Below are 12,641 nucleotides of genomic sequence, written 5' to 3' on the forward strand. Positions count from 1 at the left end.
CTCTTTGCAGCATGTTCAAGCAGTAATAAAGAAGTGAATGCTTGTGGTGATGTGTGAGAGGCAGACAGGCAAGTCCTGGGGTCCCAAATGAGCCCAATTGAATCACTGCTTTTCATTTTCCTTTACTCTGCTTCAAAGCAAATGCTGCTTCTCAATATATTAACTGTTTATATGCCTCACATATATACTGTACATACATAAACATGGTCATTTCTTTACTCCATCTATATCTGCACTTAATATGATACTGAGCTAAAGTTGGGTCCTTTGTGCATCATAATAAAGACATCATTTCCACCTAGATGTAAAAAACAACAACAAAGTCAACATTGTAAAACTCTATTTAACCCTTTCTTAATTATATCAATTTCTGAGGGGATAGCCTTTCATTCTTGTTCCAACAGCCTTTGTCCTCCTGCTTGTCCAGACTCCTGAATGATAAACCTTCTTTAGCAATACATCACCAGGACTTGTGGAGAGCTATAATGCCTTTCATATTGATGGACACCCAGCTTTCCCAGAAATAGATATAGCCAATAAACAGCTGAATGGATTTCTTTTAACACTATAACAAATGAGAATAACTCCAGGCTGTTGATTTTATTTCTTTTTTGTTATTTTTGGGGTAAAAGCTCTTTAAGATTGTCCAGTTCTGGGTGAAAACCACAGATAACAATGAGTTGTGCCACATGACTGAAGCAGAGCTCTACCCTATCTGTAGACTGACTGCTGAGTGCATGTCCCACACTTGCTCCCTCTGCCTGCATTAGCTGCAATCTGAACTTACCCAGTGCTTTCCCTGGAATGCAGGGAGCAGTAACATTTCCAGGGGAGGTGCTGGGCTGCAGAGCTGAGCTCAGGGTGCCTACTTGGACATTATTACCCTAAATCCTCCAGCCCTGTGCATCAGAAAAGCCTGTCCCTCACAGAAAATGACCCCCAATAACCATAAAACGATGATTTCAGAGGGTGAAGGTCCTAGTGGTCCCCGGGGATTGCAGGGGGGTTGCTGTAAGAATGAACACAAGTGGCCATCAGATGTGATCACACCCTCTGTACCTTCCCCAGCCAGCACCTCCCTCCCTCTCACTCACTCACACTCTTCTTATAGAGCTCCCCTCTCCATATCTCAGGTTACTTGTATGCAGACCTGCAGCTATAGAAGACACATCCAGCCCCAGCACTTGGATTGGGCAGCCTGTCTTGACATAGCAGAGTGCTGAGTGCTGCAGGACGTGTTTCAACAGATGGTTGGGGTTAGAGTGTGTCATCACGTTGGAGTGGGGATTAGAGCAGGGAGGCTGCATTTCTGGAGCTGTGTGGTCTTCTACAAGTGAAGGGGAGACCCCAGGAAAGCTTCTTCAGGTACAGTCCAACCTCTCATAGTCACTTACTGCTGGAGAACAGGATGCTGACGGTACCGGCTGAGTAAACGCTCAGTCTGAGTGCAGCCTCATCTCACTGTTCCCAGGGTCTCTGTTTGCTTGGGAGTCCCAGGGAAGGACGTACATACAGGCTCAGTTTACCTGCTTCTTGTTATGCGCTATACAGGCTGTCTCAGCCACTCAGGGGTTAAAGAAGAACTTATTTCATTATTTAGAAGTGTTTGGAGCCAGTTCTTCTTGAATAAGTTCATATAATGAATCTGCTGTTTCTTCCGGCAGGAGTTTGTGTAACTTTTAGAATGAATACTGTAAATACAACAAATAATGGATGTAAATATTACAAGAAACATGTTTTATGACAGAGGTGAAAAAGTAAACTGTGTCTGGGAGATCTCGTCAGCGTTTCTATGATTTTACTTTGTCACGTTTTCAATTGTATTTTAGTGCAGGGATCGGAGATAAAGCAGTAAGTGTATCAGCAGTCCTATGCAAAACCGCCCGTTGTGACACTTCAGTAACCGCTACATCTAGATAGATATTACAGAGTTGACTTTGCCATAACTGTGTTAAGATAATACAGAAGGTTTTACCTGCAGTCCTGTGTAAAACAACCCGTTGTGATACGGAATTACAACTGTAGTGCTGTTACATTAAGATAGTAGTAGCAGAGATCATTTGTTTGTGCATTTTTATAACGGAGTTAAGATTCACAGGTTTACCTGCAGTCCTATGTAAAAACACAGATATTACATGATATCAAAGTGAGTTGTGCAAAATTACAAACTGCATCTGCCAAGTCTATCTATCTATCTATCTATCTATCTATCTATCTATCTATCTATCTATCTATCTATCTATCATCTATTTATTTATTTATCTCTCTCTCACTCTCTCATATCTATCTATCTATCTATCTATCTATCTATCTATCTATCTATCTCTCATATTTATATATCTATCTCTCCTATCTATCTATCTATCTATCTATCTATCTATCTATCTATCTATCTATCTATCTATCTCGTATCTATCTATCTGTATTCATATGGTGATAGGATTTGAAAACTTCAAATGGATATTGATGGACTGGCTCTAGTTAAAGCAATCTCCATTAGAGTACAATACATGGTGGTAGTGTAAGGGTTAAAATGACACTTGGACAGAGAGGAAATAGCTGGTGTTTAGGCATTACACATCATTAGTACAGTATTATGTCCCAGACCACAAATAATCAGACACAAGAGGCAGTCATTATGTGTTTATTTACTTTCCTGTAAAGTGTAAATTCTGGATAACAATGTCTCAAATCTACTTCCTAATTTCATCCCAGCCATGGAGATTCTCATATCCTGGCTTGCTGTGTAGACAGATATGCTTTGATGGCAGTGAATTGTATGCAGGGTAATATTGCTACCTGGTCTCTTTCATTTAGACACCAGCATTGTGTATATTGGTTGGCTGATGTCTGCTAAATAAGATCTACATCTCTCTGGGGACGGTGGTACCAAATCCCCAAGGTTTCATTATTCAGAAATAACATTGTGTGAGTAAATGGACTGTGACATCTCAGCTAAGCTGTGCAGGTAATTCTGCCTTATTATTTATGCCTGTCACTGGATATACCTGCCTGTGTTCTTCTCTGTATGTCAGGGCTTGTTTCTCTATGGCTTAGGGGCTACTTGTGATTGCAATGCAAAGGAAGATGACATATGTTATCAGGGGTGAAAAATGAATAAAATGTTCTCTCTGTTAGGCTGGGATAATAATAGCTACATGTGAAACTGGAACCAATAATAAATACTATCCAGCAGCGCCAAATTGCAAATAAAGTTGGGTGCACGTCTCATGCGGATACTGAGAATGGTCGGTTGGGTGACATACTGTATACCCTGAACATCATGAGACATTTTTGGGAATATGTTTTATGGCTGAGACAAACCTTCACCATTTTTAAAAAAACCTTCACAGGATAGATTCACGCGCTGCGGATTTTGTTGAATGGAATGGACTTTCACTCACAGAAATTTCTGCAACAAAATTTGCCGTGTGTGAATGCACCCTCAATCGCATGCTAAAAAAATACATTATTCTTTACCCCAATATGTAATATGTTCCAAAACCAGACTATTGTATTCTGCTGTTTAAATGCTTCTGTATGATTTTGGCTATTAGGCAGGTGTTTGCTTGTGCCGGTACGTAGATACGGAATTATATAGATAATATAAGCAGTACTTTTTATAAAATGTGTACTTTATGTTTAGTGCTTCTTTAAGGATTTGAATGGTCACTAAAAAGGACATAATAGATGTTCTAGCATTCTGTAGTCCTGTACTCTTATGTACCTTTAAGTTTTCCATTCCCTGCCTTAGGAATGTTGCATATGAATATGTATCCATTAGTTATTCAAAATATTAAACCAATAGTCATTAAAATGTATCAGCATATGAATATGTATCCATTAGTTATTCAAAATATTAAACCAATAGTCATTAAAATGTATCATCGCTTTTTACTATATGGCAGAGAGCAGGGTCATTCATAGAAAAGACGGCGGGACCCCATAGTACCACATGCCCACCATTCCAGGTCAGGAAGACCCAGCACTTGTTCACCTGCCTTCCTTTTCCCATCCATTCTTTGTAGGAGAAAGTATTGGTGCACATCCCCCTTGATCTATGTTTGCTTATGGCTCAAACTTGTGGAAAGGTAGAACCCTGATCAAGTTCCCTCCAACTATTGGGGAATGAGGACAACCGGTTTGGTGCCCACTTCCTTTTCTTGGGCCCCAAAGCAGCCATGCAGTACATAAACCCTTGGGAGAATATTCAGATAGTCTGCAGGCAGATGCTTTCAACATTCTTACAATATGCTAATGATGGTGTCATGTCAATAGGATGTTACTTTACCTAACCAATGGAAAGGCTGCATATTGTGAACATTGGCCTTATGATATAAACTGGTTGCCTACTCGTTTAAACATTGTAATACACCCATATAGACGATACATCCCATATGTTAGCAATATACTGTACATACCTCAAACTAGGAGTTCTTCCATTTGTTACTCTTATCATGCAAGTCTATATTCCTGCCCATTCAGCTCTCTTCCATTCTATGATCACAAAAGCAAGGTTAGGACGCATGCCAACATGAATCATTTTGATTGATATTTAAAAGCATGTGGTTTTGTCAATGAATTAAAATGGGGCAGATACATTTGTAGACAAATATTTAAACTCTTATAAAAACAATAATAAGAACTTGATAATCCTAGCCCGGCATTACTACTAAATCCCAGAAATGTCACATCCGTATAAACTGATTGAAATAAATTCGTATTAGGCCTCATTTACACGAGCGTATTATACGCGCGTGCGACGCGCGTGCTTTTCACGCGTGTCGTACGCACCTATAATAGTCTATGGGGCTGTTTAGACGATGCGTGAATTTTGCGCTGCGTGAGTGCGTTGCGTAAAACTCACGACATGTTCTATATTCTTGCGTTTTTCACGCAACACGCACCCATTGACTTCAATGGGTGCGTGAAAACAACGCATGCCACACTGACGGTCCTGCGTTGCATGCGCGAAAATCACGCAAGAGCTGTCAAAAGGATGAATGTAAACAGAAAAGCACCACGTGCTTTTCTGGTTACAAACATCCAAACGGAGTGTCAAATTAGAGATGAGCGCACCGAACTTCACCGGGTTCGGCCGAACTCGTTTTAACCGAACCCGGCAAAAAATGTTCGGGTACGCGACGTCAGGAGACAGTCACTGCCCACGGTGCTCAAAGACTTAAACTGTTTCAGCACCATGGACAGTGACTTTCGATCACAATATACATATACGTGTAAAAAAAAACAGAAGTTCTGACTTACCGATAAGTCCCGGCTCCTTCCTCCAGTCCGACCTCCCGGGATGACAATTCAGGCCAAGTGACAGCTGCAGCCAATCACAGGCCAAGCACAGGCTGCAGCCAATCACAGGCTGCAGCGGTCTCATGGCCTGCCGCGTCATCCTGGGAGGTGGGGCCGGATGACAAGAGAGGGACGCGTCACCAAGGCAACGGCCGGGAGACCGGACTGGAGGAAGCAGGCAGTTCATGGTAAGTGTGAACGTCTTTTTTTATTCACAGGTTGGTGTATATTGTGATCGGCATTCACTGTCGAGGGTGCTGAAAGAGTTACTGCCGATCAGTTAGCTCTTTCAGCACCTTGGACAGTGACGGGCGTCGACTACCTCATCTCTATGATGGCGGCTGCGCGAAAATCACGCAGCCGCGCATCATACACGGATGACACACGGAGCTGTCAATTGCCTTTTGCGCACGCAAAACGCAGTGTTTTTTTGCGCGCGCAAAACGCACACGCTCGTGTAAATGAGGCCTTAAGGTAATAAGAAGATTAGATTCCTCCACAACATTCACCTCTGTTAATCTGGTGTAAAGGTACTTAAGATCTTCACTTTCTCCTGTACTCTGCTCAGAATCATTACTTTTTACTATTCTCCAGTTTTACATAGTTACTTAGTTGTTTTTTATGTTGCTATAGTTGTTTTCATGTATAAAGTACCCGTCCATCCATTCCTGAAAGCTAGAATTACAGCGTCCGCTATGTGCAGAACATTGTCTCAAGGATGCTGGTATTTCAATTCGTGATATCACATTATTAGCAGTTAAGTCTCTGTCAATCTTACTTAGAAATAACATATTTGGTTTCAGATAGCATTCTGCAGTTTCACTGAGATTGACATAGAAGCAAAGTAACACATGACAGGAAAATTTAGATAATCGTATGAAGTATTATCAAAAAAGATGATGTGGTCGGCAATTCAAAACTTGCATTAGACTTTCCTGGAGGAATATGTGTATAGTATATTTAGTGAATGCATGCAACGTTTTCCATTTGGACAATCGCTGTCCATGTGTCCTATCAGGGCATATGAACATCATAAACCGGGTTCCTCCATTCGGAACTCCTGTTTATTTGCCAGAGCACAGACCCATTGCAAAAACAACATTTAGCTTTTACTGATTGACAGCAACCTGGCAATGAGACAATTGTTGGTTTGGAATTTTTTCACGTTTGTGCTTTTTTGTCTGTAACCCAATGTAAGGCATATGGTGGATTTTATTAAATTACAAAGTGCCTCTAGTCCTCACTGTACAGGATAAAATGCAGTTGAGTGCTATGGGATACATAATCTCCCCAGGGCTTATCTGTTTTGTGGTATGTTACAGAAATTCAAAGTGAGAATTTGAAACACATGGATTATACAAGAATGAACGAATGTGTCTTCTGTTTTATGTGTGACGTACCAACATTTTGTTACCTTTATCCCAGAATGGCCACAATTTCAGCGTTCCACTCACTAAAAGCACAATTGGTATATGGGATTATCTAAGAGCATGACTTTTAACTGGGATTATTAGGCAGTGAAACTTAAATAATATATGTGCATCTTTAAGGTAGCCAATACAATACACAAGAAGCTCATGTTACTTCTAGACCTTTAAAGAGGATCTGTCACTAGTTTATTAATACCCTATCTCCCAACTAATCTAATAGGCCCTATGCTGCGGGTAACTATAGTGTATTTTTTTTTCAAAGATGTTTATTATTTGCAACGTTATGTGCATTTTTGTAAATATGCCAATTTGGCTATACTTGCCAAATAGGAGGTGACTCTTTCTTTTCACTCTGGGCAGTGTAATGTTTTCTGTATGATGCTGTCCAATCAGTTTCATACAGTTGTCTTCCTAGCCCAGCAACACAGCCTGATCATATAGTACGCAGCTTCCATTCCCGACTGTGTTTTCAATTGGTGATACCACCTGGTGCCAGATGAAATATTAGAATCTCCTCTTTCATATGCCATCAGAACTACTATTCTAGGTGGTCTACAGTCCGAGATATGACTGTTTGAAGTGATCCCCCTTTCCTCCAGCCTCAGTCTCTCACACTGTGTGAAGCAGCTTCATGCTGATAGGACAGCGTCAGAGGCTGTGAGGAGGCTCCACCTCAGGAGAATCGCTGCTGTTACCTCCCACTTGTCTAGTATAGCCTCATTTGTATATTTAGAAAAAAGCTCATAACTTTTAAAATAGTAAACTTTTTGGGAAACAATTATCACTAGAATTATCAGTGTGACATCGTCTATTATTATCTAGGAGATAGGGCATTACTAAACTAGTGACAGATCCTCTTTAAAGAGACTCTGTCACCACATTATACATTATAAGTGCCCTATCTCCTACATAAGGAGATGGGTACTATAATGTAGGTGACAGTAATGCTTTTTATTTAGAAAAACAATCTATTTTAAACCACTTTATGAGCGATTTTTAGCTTTATGCTAATGAGTTTCTTAATGCCCAAGTGGGCATGTTTTTACTTTTAACCAAGTGGGCATTGTACAGAGGAATCTATGACGCTGACCAATCCGCGTCATACACTTCTCTCCATTCATTTACACTGCACTAGCGATATAGTTATATCGCTAGTGCAGTCACTTACACAAATACTAACATTACTGCAGTGTCCTGATAATGAATATACATCACTACCAGCCTGGACGTGATGTTTATTCAGAATCCTGACCACTTCTGTGAGATTCCAGCAAGGCAAATGTAATCTCGTTTGAAATGACAGGTTACATCGTAATCTCGCGAGATTACGTTTGCCTTGCTGTAAATCTCACGGAGACGCTACAGACTTGTCAGGATTCTGAATACACATGACGTCCTGGCTGGAGGTAATGTATATTCATTATCAGGACATTGCAGTAATGTTTGTGTATGTAGCTGCACATAACGATATAACTATATCGCTAGTGCAGTGTAAATGAACGGAGAGAAGTGTATGACGCTGATTGGTCAGCGTCATACACTCCTCTGTACAACGCCCACTTGGTCTAAAGTAAAAACACGCCCATTTGGGCATTAAGAAACTCATTAGCATAAATCGAAAAATCGCTCATAAAGTGGCTTAAAATAGATTGTTTTTCTAAATAAAAAGCATTATTGTCACCTACATTAAAGCGCCGATCTCCTTATATAGGAGACAGGGCACTTATAATGTGGTGAGTCTCTTTAATGTAATGAAATACTATGTTGTAGACTTCTACTGTTACACATTTTCCTCAAAAGCAAAATTGTTGTTTATACGAGTTTGACCTGATTCATATTCATTTTATAAAATATTTTGCTTTTACTTCCTCTTTAAGAAGTTTCCACACTAAACCTCACTAAAATAATCAGTTCAGTGAATGAAAGGAAACTTACATAAGGTGCAGATGGGGATGACATTGTTTTTCTTGTCTATAAAGAATATATAAACTAGTAATTAAAATATAATGAAAGTCCACAAACGTATACATTTCGTAGATGTATGTTGCACTGTCTAGGGATAATTGGAGAATTTTAGATGGATTCAGCTGATAATAGACTACAGTATATATCATCAGGTACTATGGAAATTAAAAAAAATATCTCTTGTCCATTCCAGCCGTACCGGCAATATGTACATTTTGGTATTTGGTGATTTAAGGCTAAAGTCAGATTCCTTCCATCAGAATAATGTACAGGGTGGGCCATTTATATGGATACACCTAAATAAAATGGGAATGGTTGGTGATATTAACTTCCTGTTTGTGGCACATTAGTATATGGGAGGGGGGAAACTTTTCAAGCTGGGTGTTGACCATGGCAGCCATTTTGAAGTCGGCCATTTTGTATCCAACTTTAGTTTTTTCAATGGGAAGTGGGTCATGTGACACATCAAACTTATCGAGAATTTCACAAGAAAAACATCGGTGTGCTTGGTTTTAACGTTACTTTATTCTTTCATGAGTTATTTACAAGTTTCTGACCACTTATAAAATGTGTTCAAAGTGCTGCCCATTGTGTTGGATTGTCAATGCAACCCTCTTCCCCCACTCTTCACACACTGATAGCAACACCGCAGAAGAAATGCTAGCACAGGCTTCCAGTATCCGTAGTTTCAGTTGCTGCACATCTCGTATCTTCAGAGCATAGACAATTGCCTTCAGATGACCCCAAAGATAAAAGTCTAAGGGGGTCAGATCGGGAGGCATTTCTTCTGCGGTGTTGCTATCAGTGTGTGAAGAGTGGGAGAAGAGGGTTGCATTGTTTTTCTTGTGAAATTCTCGATAAGTTTGATGTGTCACATGACCCTCTTCCCATTGAAAAAACTAAAGTTGGATACAAAATGGCCAACTTCAAAATGGCCGCCATGGTCAACACCCAGCTTGAAAAGTTTCCCCCCTCCCATATACTAATGTGCCACAAACAGGAAGTTAATATCACCAACCATTCCCATATTATTTAGGTGTATCCATTTAAATGGCCCACCCTGTATATTGATCCTGCTATTAAGCATTCTTGATGACTTTGAGTAGTACCCTTGTAAGATTTTAGACTAAATTGGGTTTTATAATAATAATAATAATAATAATAGTAATAATATAACATATCCACTAGATGAGCCATACAATTCTTTATCAGTGAAATTTTGACTTCTGGGACCCCCAGCAATTCGGAAAATAGTGAATAGGCCATAAAAGTAATTTACCGTAACACCCCAAATAGATAACGGGGTAGGTGGCATTTTTGAGAAAATGGGAATTAACCAGAAGTGGGCAAGAATATTTTAGTTTGGGATACTAGCTCCTGATCTTTGTTGTTTTTTTTTTTGCCTTTCTTTGGATTAACACAGTAGGATTATACGTTGTAAGTATAATATTCTTTTTTTGGGGAAAGTAGAATAAATATTCAGTTAATTGAAATAAAGTATATTAGATTCCTTCTTTCCAATATTACCATATACTTATTTGTTATAAGACAAACGTGTTTGTTATATGACATTGAAGTAAATCTGTCTTTAATTAGCAGTGCCCTGAAATCGTATTATCCACATGTTCTCCCTAATGTAGCCACCAAACACATAATCCGGTCTCACTGTCTGAGAAGAAAACAAAAAGATACTTATTTGAGATTTATTAAAGGAATTACAGTAAAGCTGTTGTGTGAACTTAAAAGAAGTGAAGTAATTGTCCCCCGTGCAATAAATAAAGCAGTTAAATGGCGCTGCCTCTGGCGAAGTCCAGCTTATTGTCAAAGAATAATTTACTGTTCCAGGTGGTGAACACTCAGGCAAAATATTTATGGTGGATTCGGCATTCCTTACATGTGCTTTTCTGTTACCAGCAAGTGCGTAAAACAGCTATGGCAAGTCTTAATAAAATACTATGCTGATTTTATTGTAGTGAATAGAGTCTGTCTAAACACTGTTTTTTATATATTTTTTATATATATATATATATATATATATATATATATATATATATATATATATATATATATACTTAAAATTTTAGAACTATTTGATGCCAAGATAGTAGGCACACAAGCTGGCAGTTGTAAGTAGGGGTGATTGATTGACAAGCCCTGGGGCAAGGTTGTCAGGAAGAATAGAGTATAAACTGACTGTAGTCTCCTGGGCCTTTCAGTCTGGTTTCTGCTTAGTGGGTGGTTGTCCATGATCCTGTGGACTGGTAAGCTAAACCAATGATCAATGACAACTTTAAAGAATTGAACTACTTTTGGGTTGGGTATAACCCTGCACTATTACTAATATAACACATATGGATTGGTTCTGGTTGGTTAGGATAGGCTATGATTATACCAAAATAAATCCTAAAATAAAACTCTGGGCAACATAAAAAAAAAATTAAATAATTAATTAAAGGGGCTTTCCCTCTTTTTTTAATAATGACTCTAAGCTATGCCATCACTTGCTGATTGGTTCGGTTTCAAATGCAGGGACCCCAACCAATAACAAGGGTCCGCTGTATTTTCCCTGCACAGCGCCTCAAGTAAATGGGGCTGACTGCGTCTAGAGGCTGGAGCCTCAGTGATGGCTTTAACCAAAAAGACTGACTGTTGCTTAGCAGTGAATGTGAGATCACATGACCGTCCAATCAGATGTCAGCTGTTAGAGGTATCTGCTATATGATATATTCTAATGGGGCGGAGCCCATAATGATTATTATTGAGAAGGCAATTTATTTAAGATACACAGATGATTCACCGTATGTTATGACCATAACCTCCTTAAAGAGGCTCTGTCACCAGATTTTGCAACCCCTATCTGCTATTGCAGCAGATCGGCGCTGCAATGTAGATTACAGTAACGTTTTTATTTTTAAAAAACGAGCATTTTTGGCCAAGTTATGACAATTTTTGTATTTATGCAAATGAGGCTTGCAAAAGTACAACTGGGCGTGTGATAAAGTAAAAGTACAACTGGGCGTGTATTATGTGCGTACATCGGGGCGTTTTTACTACTTTTACTAGCTGGGCGTTGTGTATAGGAGTATCATCCACTTCTCTTCAGAACGCCCAGCTTCTGGCAGTGCAGACACAGCGTGTTCTCGAGAGATCACGCTGTGACGTCACTCACAGGTCCTGCATCGTGTCAGACGAGCCGGCACCAGAGGCTACAGATGATTCTGCAGCAGCATCGGCGTTTGCAGGTAAATCGATGTAGCTACTTACCTGCTGATGCTGCTGCAGAATCAACTGTAGCCTCTGGTGCCGATGTGGCCGACACGATGCAGGACCTGTGAGTGACGTCACAGATCTGCACTGCCAGAAGCTGGGCGTTCTGAAGAGAAGTGGATGACACTTCTATACACAACGCCCAGCTAGTAAAAGTAGTAAACACGCCCCGATGTACGCACATAATACACGCCCAGTTGTACTTTTACTTTTCAACACGCCCAGTTGTACTTTTGCAAGCCTCATTTGCATAAATACAAAAATGGCCATAACTTGGCCAAAAATGCTCGTTTTTTAAAAATAAAAACGTTACTGTAATCTACATTGCAGCGCCTATCTGCTGCAATAGCAGATAGGGGTTGCAAAATCTGGTGACAGAGCCTCTTTAAAGTTCAGAATATATCATTTTAACATAATTTTGGAGAGTAGGTTTAAACATGAAAATCATAGAATAATATATTATAAAATATAGAATAGTGCATATATATGATATATTATGTGTTTTACAAACAAATGTCAAATAGTAAAAATATCAGAGACATTTATTTAACATTTACAGCAAGGTATATTTCTTGACACCTCCATGTGGGAGGTATATGTTTTCAAGGAAAATTGCTAAGTGTGACCTATAAACATCACTTAAATGTTTAGTTTGGCTGCACTAAACTAAAGAGG

At 39.5% G+C, this 12,641-nt stretch overlaps 1 protein-coding gene across 3 annotated transcripts in view; it reads left to right on the plus strand.

Annotated features, from left to right (window-relative positions):
• The first annotated feature begins 1,089 nt into the window (after window positions 1–1,089).
• Window positions 1,090–12,641, plus strand: part of SULF1 (sulfatase 1) — a 115,138-nt gene continuing 103,586 nt past the window's right edge. For all 3 annotated transcript variants that reach the window (XM_075826129.1, XM_075826130.1, XM_075826132.1), the window contains exon 1: window positions 1,090–1,365. The gene's annotated coding sequence lies outside the window, so the exon portion shown is untranslated. The remainder of the gene's footprint in view (window positions 1,366–12,641) is intronic.

The sequence above is a fragment of the Rhinoderma darwinii genome, chromosome 5, assembly GCF_050947455.1.
Source record: "Rhinoderma darwinii isolate aRhiDar2 chromosome 5, aRhiDar2.hap1, whole genome shotgun sequence".
NCBI lineage: Eukaryota > Metazoa > Chordata > Amphibia > Anura > Rhinodermatidae > Rhinoderma > Rhinoderma darwinii.